Here is a 12,485-nt window from a genome sequence, read left to right as displayed (position 1 = left end):
AGGCAGGAGAAGATGGCAGCTTGGATGACGGAGGTGCTGTGGAGATGGGGAGAAATAGTGGATTTAAGATGTCTTTTGGAGGTAGAACCAATAGGATTTGCTGATGGAGTGATGCGTGTGTGTGTGTGTGTGTGCACGAGTGTGTGTGTGTGTCTGTGTTAGAATGGGATCACTAAAGCATGACACCTAGGATTCATGCCTGAGAAACTATGTGGAAAGTAATCCGATTTATAGAAATAGGGAAGATGGCAAAGAACAAGTTTGGCAGGTAGAAGGGTCAGGGAATTGAGAGTTCCTTTTTGGTTAAATTCATTCCGAAAAGCATATTTGACACTTAAGTGGGGTGTCAAGTAGGCAGTTGTAGTTCTAGGAATGAATTTAGTCTGGAGATGTATTAATATATTTCAAAGTAATCAACATATAATATATTTAAAGCCATGGGAGCAGACATTGGATGGTGGTCATATTTTCCAGGTTTTAAACACCTTTATTGCAAAGGTTTTTGAGTGATGAGAAAAAGAACTTAAAGAGTGGAAAGGGAGAGAAAGAATGCACAAGTCTGATATTATACATAGGCTATGTCTTGCAACAAAACAAGTTTTTGGCGTTTGCAAGCAGCTCTTAGCAGAGCCTTGAGTACACGTCTATGAGACATGGGGCATGCACACCACCTGCTGGTCATTTCTTAGCATTTTCCAACACACCCTTCAGGGCGGAAAGAAGTTTCTAGTTTGTCAAAAGTATGAACTGGGTGGGGTGCTGTGTGACTCGTGCCTGTAATCCCAGAACTTTGGGAAGCCGAGGCAGGGGGAATCACTTGAGCCCAGTAGTTCTATATCAGCCTGGGCGACATGGTGAGACCCCTCCTCTACAAAAAGTAATAATAATAAAAATAGCCGGGCGTGGTGGTGTGCTCCTATATGTAGTCCTAGCTACTTGGGAGGCTGAAGTGGGAGGATCACTTGAGACCAGGAGGTAGAGGCTGCAGTGAGCCGTAATCGCACCACTGCAATCCAGGCTGGGTTACAGGGTGAAACTCTGTCTCAAAAAAGCAAAAGCAAAAGAAATATGTGTTTGAATAGACACCCAATGGAATTAGTAGAACATTCCACCTGCACCCCTCCACCCATCACTAAATTTTTCATTAATTTACTGCTGTGAATTCAAAAGGAAAAACAGGGAATATGCATTAGTAGCACAGGTCTGGCTGTCTTAGAAACATTCTGTTTGGAATGAATCAGACAATGTGGTGTTTTGTATTTTCCCCCTCTCTCTGGGATGGGAGACTGTATCAGCTTATGGGAAGAAAGTCATCCCAGTCAATGAATAATCAAAGGCAAAGCCAACCAGATGATAAATCTTGGCCTTCATCCTGAGAAGCCACCCACTAAGCAAAGTTGAATAAATCTGTTCAGGCTTAGCATATTTTTCAGGGCAATTGGTTGCAGTTTTCTCAGACTCTTTGATTGGTTAAACTTATCTTGGGCCAATTCCAAGCTAATAAAACAGAGAATGAAGTAAGTTCTGATTTTGGCTTAAGTTTCAGGGAAGGGACCATAGCGTTAGCTTTGACAATATTGTGAACAGAGAAAATGTTTGTTCATGCTTTTCTATCCTGAATGCTGAGAACATCTGGGCTTCTGTTATTTTCCCAGATGGTTCCCTTCTCCTTGGAGAGGGCTACAGGTGATTTAGGGAGCACATCACAAAATATCATGTAATTAAACTAATTATGGCTCTGTCGATGCAGGATATTAGCATTTCAAATTATGGGATTAGGAAGCTGTGAAGATAGACAAGAGACACTCTCTGGAAATGGTTAACTGTGAGGATTTAGAGTCAGGAGATCTGGTTTCAAGTTTCTTATTTCCTGTCTTTTTTGTTTGTTTGTTTTTGAAATGGAATCTCACTTTGTTGCCCAGGCTGGAGTGCAGTGGCATGATCTTAGCTCACTGCAACCTCCACCCCCAGGTTCAAGCAATTCTCCTGCCTCGGCCTCCTGAGTAGCTGGGATTACAGGTGCATGCCACCATGCCCAGCTATTTTTTGTGTTTTTAGCAGAGATGGGGTTTCACCATGTTGGTCAGGCTGGTCTCGAACTCCTGATCTCAGGTGATCCACCCGCCTCAGCCTCCCAAAGTGCTAGGATTACAGGCGTGAGCGACTGCACCTGGCTGGTTTCAAGTTCTAACATCTCCACCTATCCACTGTGTGACCTAGAGCAAGTGACTTAACAGCTCTGAGCCTCTGTAAAATGGACATAATGCTACCCACCTCAACAGATTGTTATGAAGCAGAAAAAGAAAATGCCTATGAAGAACCAAGCACAGTGCCTGGTATGTCATGAAGACTCAAAAAAAAAAAAAAAAAAAAAATAGTGGCTACTGTGAGTCAGCCTTCTTTAGTGCCGTATAGCTATGCCCCTGAAAGAAAAAGCCCAGGACGTAGACTTTTTGTGTCCCCACCCAACTGTTACAGATTGCATTGTGTCCCCCTCGCCCACCGCCAGTTCATATGTCAAAGTCCTAACTCCCAGTACCTCAGAATATATTTGGAGGTAGGGTCTTTATGGAGGTAATTAAGTTAAAATGAGGTCATTATGATTAATCAGCATTATTCCAATATGAGCTGTGTCCTTACAATAAGAGGAAATTTAGCCACAGATACAGAAGGAAGCCCATGTGAAGACAGGGAAAAGACAGTTAGTGATCTGCAAGCCAAGGAGAGAGACCTCAGAAAAAAACCAACCCAGAAACTGTGAGAAGTACGTTCTGTTTAGCCACCCAGTCCACGGCACTTTGTTATGGCAGCCCTAGAAAACTCACACATCCACTCCGCCTGGTACTCAGTCACTCATTTTTCTGCAAGTATTTTTTATGTCATGTTCCAGGTCATGAGGATATATGAATGAATACATGGTTTCCATGCTCACGCAGTATATGTTCTCATCAAACACACAAATAAGATAATTCCAATTGACAGTGCAAAAGCCCCAGGTGTATGTGAGCTTGGAGGGTTGAAAGAATAGAGTGGAAACCTGTGTTGATGGAGTAGATCGAGTGAGGGAGAGGGAATATGAGATAAGACTGGGGAGACCAACAGTGTAGACCCAAGTCACCAACCACACGATTTTTTATGCTTGTTTGATTTATGGAAGGCCATAACTAGAACTCAATTCCGCTAACTCCCTGGCCACCAATGTTCTCAGAAATGCCATTGTGATTCTTGTTAAGTGGATCGAGTGACATTGTGGGCTCTGAGAGACACTGCTGATATCCCCCTTTGGGAAAGAAGGACAATTTCCCCAGGTGTTGGGAATGATGCTGGAAGACAACCCTTTGCTGCCAGCCCACTTTGGGGATTGCATTAGCTAAAGAAAAACTGCCTTGCCCTGGGCTGTGCTTCTTTCCAGGCCGGCCCATGTCCAATGACTGGCAGATGTGGTGGCTTAATGACTGACCCCCTATTGCATCTCTCATTGCCTCACAGTTGCCTGGTGCATGGCCAGTCTCCCACTGGGCCGCCTGGAAGATCTCTTGAGTTTGCTGGTTCATCCATTTTCAATTTTCAGTAAGGACATTGTCACAGGTGGGGTTCCTGGAAGGCAGCTTCTGTGAAGACTTCTGACTCAAAACAATTTTTTTTTTGAGATGGAGCCTCACTGTGTTGCCCAGGTTGGAGTGCAGTGGCACAATCTCGGCTCACTACAACCTCTGCCTCCATGGTTCAAGCGACTCTCCTGCTCTGAAGTAGCTGGGATTACAGGTGCCCGCCACCATGCCTGGTTAATTTTTGTATTTTTAATAGGGATGGGGTTTCACCACGTTGTCCAGGCTGGTCTTGAACTTGTGACGTCAAGTGATCCACCTGCCTCAGCCTCCCAAAGTGCTGGGACTACAGGCATAAGCCACCGCCCCTGGCCGGATTTGAAACAATTTGGAATGGCCAGTACAGCTTCAGAGCTGCCTGTGGGGTTGCCTGAGACCTCTGCTGAGACTGCCTGACAGGCCAACTTCTCCATGTCTCTAATCCTCCTATCTTGTCTCTTCCACGAGCATTGTCCTCAAGAGCACTTCCCAGCAAGCATCCTGCTGCAAATCTTCACAGAAGCGGCCTCCCGGGAACCCCACCTGTGACAATGTCCCTACTGAAAATTGAGCATGGATGAACCAGCAAACTCAAGAGATCTTTCAGGCGGCCCAGTGGGAGAATGGCCATGCGCCAGGCAACTTTGAGGCAATGAGAGATGGAATAGGGTTTTTTTTTCTTTTTTCTTGAGATGAAGTCTCGTCCTGTCATCCAGGCTGGAGTCCAGTGGCATGATCTTGGCTCACTGCAACCTCCGCCTCCTAGGTTCAAGCGATTCTCTTGCCTCAGCCTCCCAAGTAGCTGGGATTACAGGTGCTTGCCACCACACCGAGCTAATTTTTGTATTTTCAGTAGAGACAGGGTTTCACCATGCTGGCCAGACTGGTCTGGAACTCCTGACCTCATGATCTTCCCACCTTAACCTCCCAAAGTGTTGGGATTACAGGCGTGAGCCACTGAGCCTGGCAAAATAGGGTTTTTAGAGGAGTTTATGACTCCTCTGGGAATGCTCGCCATACCCACAATCCCTTTGGAGCTGTGCCTTTTGCATGGGCTGCCACAGGACCTTGCAGCTGGGGTTCCAGCTGGTTAGACCAGGGATGGGCACCTGTCTCAAAGGCAATGGTCTCTAGGTCAACCAGCAGCCCAGAAAGCAGCCTTTTGCAAGCGCTCTGTCCAATGGAGAATGTCTGTTCACCTCTCCAGACTCTACCCTTGCTTTCTAGCCACACCGACTCCTGCAGCTTTTCTTTCCCTAAGACATTTCACAGGCCATAGTCTCTACCAGGAACAATCTACATTCTCTGCTTCCTCACGCCTCTTCTCCGTTTGCCAAGCAAACGGCTATGTATCCTTTTGATCTCTGTCTGAAAGTCACTTCATTAACAATCCCTTGCCACTCTCTGACTTCATGCTCTTTGTAGCTTTCCTTCACAGCACTTGCCCCAATTTGTAAACCTCTATGAGTGACTGTTTAATTAGTGTCTGTACACTGGACTAGGTTGCAGGCAACTTGGGAGTCAGACTGCTTGGGAGTCAGTTTTGCTCCCCATTATACAGTAAGTCCTCATAGAACATAGTCAGTAAGTTCTTGGAAACTGTAACTTTAAATGAAATGACCTACAGTAAAACCAATTTGATTGTAGGCTAATTGATATAAACAAGAGTTAAGTTCCTATGATATATTTCTGGTCACAAAAATATCATTGGCTGGGCATGGTGGCTCACGCCTGTCATCCCAGCACTTTGGGAGGCCGAGGTGAGCAGATGACCTGAGGTCAGGAGTTCGAGATCAGTGCGGCCAACGTGGCAAAACCCCGTCTCTACTAAAAATACAAAAATTAGCTGGGCGTGGTGGCACACGCCTATAATCCAAGCTACTTGGGAGGCTGAGGCAGGAGAATCGCTTGAACCCGGGAGGCAGATGTTGCAGTGAGCTGAGATCGCGCCACTGCACTCCAGCCTGAGTGACAGAGCGACACTCTGTCTCAAAAAAAAAGAAAAGAAAAACAAAAACGGCTGGTCGTGGTGGCTCATGCCTGTAATTCCAGCACTTTGGGAGGCCAAGGTGGGCAGATCACAAGGTCAAGAGATGGAGACCATCCTGTCCAAGATGGTGAAACCCCGTCTCTACTAAAAATACAAAAATTAGCTTGGCATGGTGGTGCGTGCCTGTAGTCCCAGCTACTCAGGAGGCTGAGGCAGGAGAATTGCTTGAGCTCAGGAGGTGGAGGTTGCAGTGAGCCAAGATCGCACCACTGCACTCCAGCCTGGCAACAGGGTGAGACCCCTTCTCAAAACAGACAAAAGCAAACAAACAAACAAATCATCAAACTTCTAAATATCAAAACAAACAAAAACAAACAATCATCAAACTTCTAAATAAAGACCCCAAATGCTCCTAATATTAAATATTGAAATAAATATAAGCTACACATACATCCAAGGAAGATTAATTAAAAAAAGATTATTGTTTGTCTGCTTGTTCCAATTCAGGGTGGTGAGTGGCTGGAGCCTGTCGCAGCAGCTCGGCATGCAAGGCAGGAACGATCCTGGACAGGATACCATCCCATCCCAGAGTGCACTCTCACACACACACTCACTCACTCAGACTGAAACAATGTAGACCCCATGTGCACAGCTTTGGGGTGTGGGAGGACTGGAAGACCTGGAGAAACTCCATGACATGGAAGGAACATGCGAACTCTACACAGACAGTGGCTCTGACATTTTTTTTCTCACCAACATAATAATGAAAATACATTGAATGACATGATGTTATGTGAAGATTTGCTGCAGTCCTAACTCCTAGCACCATGCCTGGAACACAGGGAGCACCTAATATTTGTTGAATAACTAACAGGGATTTTCTTATTGAATAGTGGCTGAATGAGCCAAATCAGATCTTTCTTTAAATTAGAAAAACGAGTCTGGATGTGGTGGCTCACGCCTGTAACCCCAGTTCTTTGGGAGGCTGAGGTGAGTGGATCGCTTGAGCTCAGGAGTTCAAGACCAGCCTCAGCAACAGGGAGGAACCCGGTATCTACAAAAAACACAAAAATTAGCCAGGGATGGTGATGTGCACCTGTAGTCTCGGCTACTTGGGAGGCTGAGGTGGATGGCTTGAGCCTGGGAGGCGGAGATTGCAGTGAGCTTGGATTGCGCCACTGCACTCCAGCCTGGGCAATAGAGCCACACTTTGTCATAGATAGATAGATAGATAGATAGATAGATAGATGAAAATTGTTGAGAATGAAAGTAAGAGGAGTTAACAAATAAATAAATACGTGAGAAAAATGTGCAGAGAGAGCACCAGAGTTTATGAGAATGAGGGTGGAGCGGTGGTCCTCAAAGAATGGTCCAGAGACCCTCAGAGGTGCTTGAAACCCTTTCAGGGGATCCAGAAGACCAAAACTGTTTTCACATTCATATAAAGATATCTTGCCTTTTATCCTTCTTACTCTCTCATGAGTGTACAAAATATGAAAAGCTCATGTTTATAGTTTCTGATTTCACATTGTAACAAGCCTTTAAGTAACTAGCACTTGTTAAGTTTTGTGGTAGTATCAAAAAAGAATATACACAACTTGCTGAGAAGTCTATTAAAATACCTCTCTCTTTTCCAAATATACATATCTCTGTGAGGCTGGGTTTTCTTCACAGACTGTAACCAAAACAACATATGGCAATATATTAATGCAGAAACATATATGAGAATTCAGCTATCTTCAAATAAATCAGACATTGCAAGAGAATTGAAGAAATGTAAAACAGCAAAACACTATTCCCTAAATATACTGTTTTAGAAACAGTTATTTTTCATAAAATGGTATTTCTATTAATGTATAATGGGTTTGTTATAAGTGTTAATGTGTAGTTTTTTTAAACTTCATAATTTTAATTTCTGATTGGTAGATATTAATAAAAATAATGCACATCAGCTGGGCACAGTGGCTGATGCTTGTAATCCTGGCATTTAGGGAGGGTGAGGCGGGCAGAACCCTTGAGGCCGAGAGTTTGAGACCAGTCTGGCCAACATGGCAAAACCCCGTCTCTGCTAAAAATACAAAAATTAACCGGATGTGGTGGTGCATGCCTGTAGTCCCAGCTACTCGGGAGGCTGAGGCAGGAGAATCGCTTGTGTCCAGGAGGCAGAGGGTGCAGTGAGCTGAGATCATACCACTGCACTCCATCCTGGGTGACAGAGTAAGACTCTGTCTCAAAAACAAACAAAAATAATGCACATAAACAAATGCTCTTGGGTGTCATCAACAAGTGTTAGAAGTGCAGAGGGGTCTGGAGACCAAAAAGGTTGGCTGGGCACAGTGGATTACACACCTGTAATCCTAGCAATTTGGGAGGCCAATGTGGGTGGATCACCTGACACCAGGAGTTTGAGACCAGCCTGGCCAACATGATGAAACCCCATCTCTACTAAAATTAAAAAAATTAGCTGGGTGTGGTGGCACATGCCTGTAATCCCAGCTACTTGGGAGGTTGAGGAAAGAGAACCGCTTGAACCTGGGAGGTGGAGGTTGCAGTGAGCTGAGATTATGCCACTGTACTCCAGCCTGCGTGATGGGAGCGAGACTCCATCTCAAAAAAACAAAAACAGGTCGAGAGCACTGGGATAGAGTATGGATTAGAATTCTTTTGGATGCAAGAGACAAACAACTTCAACAGACAAAGCCTATCTTTCTCCATCTCTTGGTCCTTCTCCCCTCAGTGTTGGATTCATACTCAGGCACGCACTCCATGGCTATCAGCAGCTCCAGATTTACCTCCGGTTTGCTTGGCAAACCCCACCCATTTTTCTAGCAAAAAATGTGCTGGAAAAACACAATGGTTCCAGCAAAAGCCCAGAATGGACTGTCACTGGCACGATTCCCACCACATTTCCATCCCTAATCCAACCACTGACTCTAGTTCACCAGGTCTTGGTCTTTCGTTCATCTCTGGAATGGTGAGTTCTGTGCAGTCTGTCTCGAATGAACCACATGGACTGAGAGGGGTGGCTTAACAGAGGAAAACTGTTACCATGAGAAGAGAAAATGGGGCTGGTGTGTTGGTTCACGCTTGTAATCCCAGCACCTTGGGAGGCCAAGGCAAGAGGATCTCTTGAGCTCAGGAGTTTGAAATCAGCCTGGGCAACATAGAAAGACCCTGTCCTTACAAAAAAATTTTAACAAAATTAGCCAGGCATAGTGGTACATGCATGTAGTCCCAGCCACTCGGGAGGCTGAGTTGGGATGTTGAGGCTGCAGTGAGCCGTGATTGTGTGCCTGGGTGACAGAGCAAGACCCTGTCTTTAAAAAAAAAAAAAAAAAAGAGAGAGAGAGAGGGAGAGAGAAGGGATGGGAGATGGGCAAGCAACATTTGTCATCTGGGGAGGATATGAGTAGAAAGCTGAGGAACCTAGAATATTAAGTTATCTTAAATAACCAGACTTTAAGGGTTCAAGTTCCAGAATAAATATACCATGTCCTCTCTTTTCTCTTCTTCTGAATCTTTCCTCTCATCTGCACCACCAACTGGAATAGCTGTTGTAGCTGTTGGAGGGAGCAAGTTAGAAAACAGGAGAACAGACAAAGGCGAGGGTGTATCAGGGAAAGCCGGGCTGAGTAATACATGATAGGACAGGATTGATTGAGGGGAGGTGTTTCGGGGCTTCTTGTTTCTGTCCCACTGTGGAGAATGGGTAGTTGTGTCTCTGCAATGATTGATATTAGCCTCTTGAGCATGGTTGGGGTACTCACTGGAAGCCCCACGTTTTGCTCCCGCCTAACTGCTTCTTCACTCCCCGCCGGTGCTCTCTTGCTGCACTCCTGCATGGACTGGATCAAGTCTGATGCCCTGACCCCAAACAATGTCTATACTGAGTCCCATTCCCTCAAACCTCTGCTCTGCACACGGGAACATTAAGTGAGAGCAAGGTTACCCTCAAAGAGTTAGGCCAATGTTGGAGTTTGGAAGGAAAACTTGGGGCTGAGGGCCCTTGAGTATCCCTCAAATACAACCATAGAAGAAATTGCCTCTTACTGCCCCAAAGGAGAAAGCTCCCCATGGAGAAACTCATCCTCAATGAGGACCACCCTTGCCCTCTGTCTTTCCATGGAGCAGGCCTTCACTGTGGACTTCTACAAGTGAAAGAAAGACTAGACTTGCTCTATGTGGACCCAAGGCAGGGGTGGAAAAAAACAGGGAGATAAATTTGGCTTAGTAAAAAGGAAAATGTTCAACAGAGATGTCCAAAGCTGGAAGGCTCAGCTGTGTGTTTTAGGGGAAAGAGTCACTTATATTCTCACTCATGACCTCATTTTCTTCAAGGTGATCAGACTTGGGGGTACTGAAAATCAGTATACAATATAAACACAAGATGAATCTTTACTCCTAGCTGGGCACCGTGGCTCACACCTGTATACCCAGCACCTTGGGAGGCTGAGTTGGGAGGATCACTTGAGGCTAGGAATTTAACACTAGCCTGGGAAACAGTGAGGCCCATCTTTACAGATTTTTTAAAAAATTATTTACCCTGAAGTGTCCTTCCTTCCTTTTTCTGTCAGTGTCAACACTTTCTTTTGGTGTAAACACAGAAATCTGGAAAGTACATTGTATTTGAAATTTTCCTGGTTCCTGAGCTAATCTCTTTAAATTCAAATACTTAAAGGGTCAGGGGAAAGGAAGGATAGGGAGAGATTTGTTTAAGGATACAAAATTACAGCTACACAGGAGGAATAAACTCTAAAGTTCTATGCCACTGTAGGATGACTTTAGTTAATGCATTACATAGTTTCTTTCTTTCTTTCTTTCTTTCTTTCTTTCTTTTTTTTTTTTTTTTTTTGAGATGGAATTTCCCTCTGTTGCCCAGGCTGGAGTGCAATGGCATGATCTTGGCTCACTGCAACCTCTGCCTTCCAGGTTCAAGCGATTCTCCTGCCTCAGCCTCCTGAGTAGCTGGGATTACAGGCACCTGCCACAACACCCAGCTGATTTTTGTATTTTTACTAGAGTCGGGGTTTTACTGTGTTGGTCGGGCTGGTCTCGAACCCCTGACCTCAAGTGATCTGCCCACCTTGGCCCCCCAAAGTATTGGGATTATAGGTGTGAGTCACGGTGCCCGGTGTCTTTTGTTTGTTTGTTTGTTTTTGAGAGAGGGTCTTGCTCTGTCACCCAGGCTATAGTCCAGTGGCATGATCTCGGCTTACTGCAACCTCTGCCTCCTGGGTTCCAGTGATTCTCCTGGCTCAGCCTCCCAAGCAGCTAGGATTATAGGTGCACACTACCACACCTGGCTAATTTTTGTGTATTTTCTTTTAGAGACAGCTTTCACCACGTTGGCCAGGCTGGTCTTGAACTCCTGACACCCTGTGATCTGCCCTCCTTGGCCTCCCAAAGTGCTGGGATTACAGACTTGGGCCACCGCACCCAGCGTTAATATCCTTCTTCTAGCTATTTGAAACTATGTAATATATTAACAGGGCCAGGTGCAGTGGCTCACACCTGTAATCCCAGCATCTTGGGAGGCCAAGGAGGGCAGATCACTTGATGTCTCAAACAGGAGTTTGAGACCAGCCTGGTCAATATGGTGAAAACCCATCTCTACTAAAAATACAAAAATTAGTTAGGAGTGATTGTGGGTGCCTGTAGTCCCAGCTACTCAGGAGGCAGAGGCAGGAGAATTGCTCAAACCTGGAAGGCAGACGTTGCAATGAGCCCATATTGCGCCATTGCACTCCAGACTGGGTGACAAGAGCAAAACTCCATCTCAAAAAAAGGACATTGAATGCTCCCAACATAAAGAAATGATAAAGTTTTGAGATGATGGATGTACTAATTACCCTGATCTGATCACTATTATATGTATGCAACATCACTATTAAAAATGCAAATACTTAAAAATTACAGGAGCAAAATAAAAGCACAGAAAAGAGAAAACCCGATGGAGAAGGCAGCCTGGGTCAGCTGTGCCACTTGGTGTGGATGCCTGAGGTGCAGAACAGGAGCTGTTGTGTACAAGTTTTTCTTTCCTCTCGTTTTTCTTCAGAGAGGGGGTCAGAAGTAGCTGCTGGGTCCGGCTTTGTGAAGGCTGCTTTGATGGCTTGGCTAAAAGAATGTTGGAAACTGGGCACAGGAACAGGGGTCTGAGTTGTCCCTCTCCCTATTGCTGTCCACAAAAGCAGGAGAAACTAGGCTGTTTGCATTTTTGGAGCAGTTTTGGGCCAAACATCTGCTTTTCCTTTTTCAATTCTCCACATCTGGGCAAAAGAAGGAAAGAGAGTAGTCTTCCAGATTCCTAATGCTAAATGAAGCAGTGGGGTGACAGAGGGGTCAGCAGAAAGTCTGCTTGGGAACCTGGAGTTCTGTTAAGAGGAGAAAGGGAGGGGGCCCCAGGCCCTTTGTGTAGGGGGCCCCACAGTGGAACTGGAGGAGCAGGTGTAGGAATGGCAGGCAGGAAGCTGCCGTAGATCCTGCAGGCCCCCTGTCTGGTTCTCCTCCATCTCTGCCCTGTGCTCTCAGCAGCATGCCTCCCAAGACTTCTCTTGGTGACTTCTCTTCTCTATGCCAGTCTAGGGTTACCTTAGAGACCATAGGAGAGGGTCCCAGTTCCCAAGACCCAGTCAGAGAACCACCCTGTGTTGAGAGTCCCCGATTCACTCACATCCCACATGACCTCGCCTGTACATCTTGGAAACAACAGTTCCCATCTCCTCGCCCCTGAAGGACCTGGGTACTGCTAAGATGTGTTAGTGTCCAGGGATTCTGATGCTTATTCTCTATGTGTTCCTGGTACCAGAGTCTCCAAGGACCTACATTTCCAATTCTACCATCCTGCATTGTTTTCCAGAGTTCTGGTACCTAATTAGGAAAGTCATCTGTATCCATAAGTTCCTCTGGCC

This window comes from Piliocolobus tephrosceles, chromosome 2 (genome assembly GCF_002776525.5).
Source record: "Piliocolobus tephrosceles isolate RC106 chromosome 2, ASM277652v3, whole genome shotgun sequence".
Lineage (NCBI taxonomy): Eukaryota > Metazoa > Chordata > Mammalia > Primates > Cercopithecidae > Piliocolobus > Piliocolobus tephrosceles.
This window is presented reverse-complemented; position numbering follows the sequence as displayed.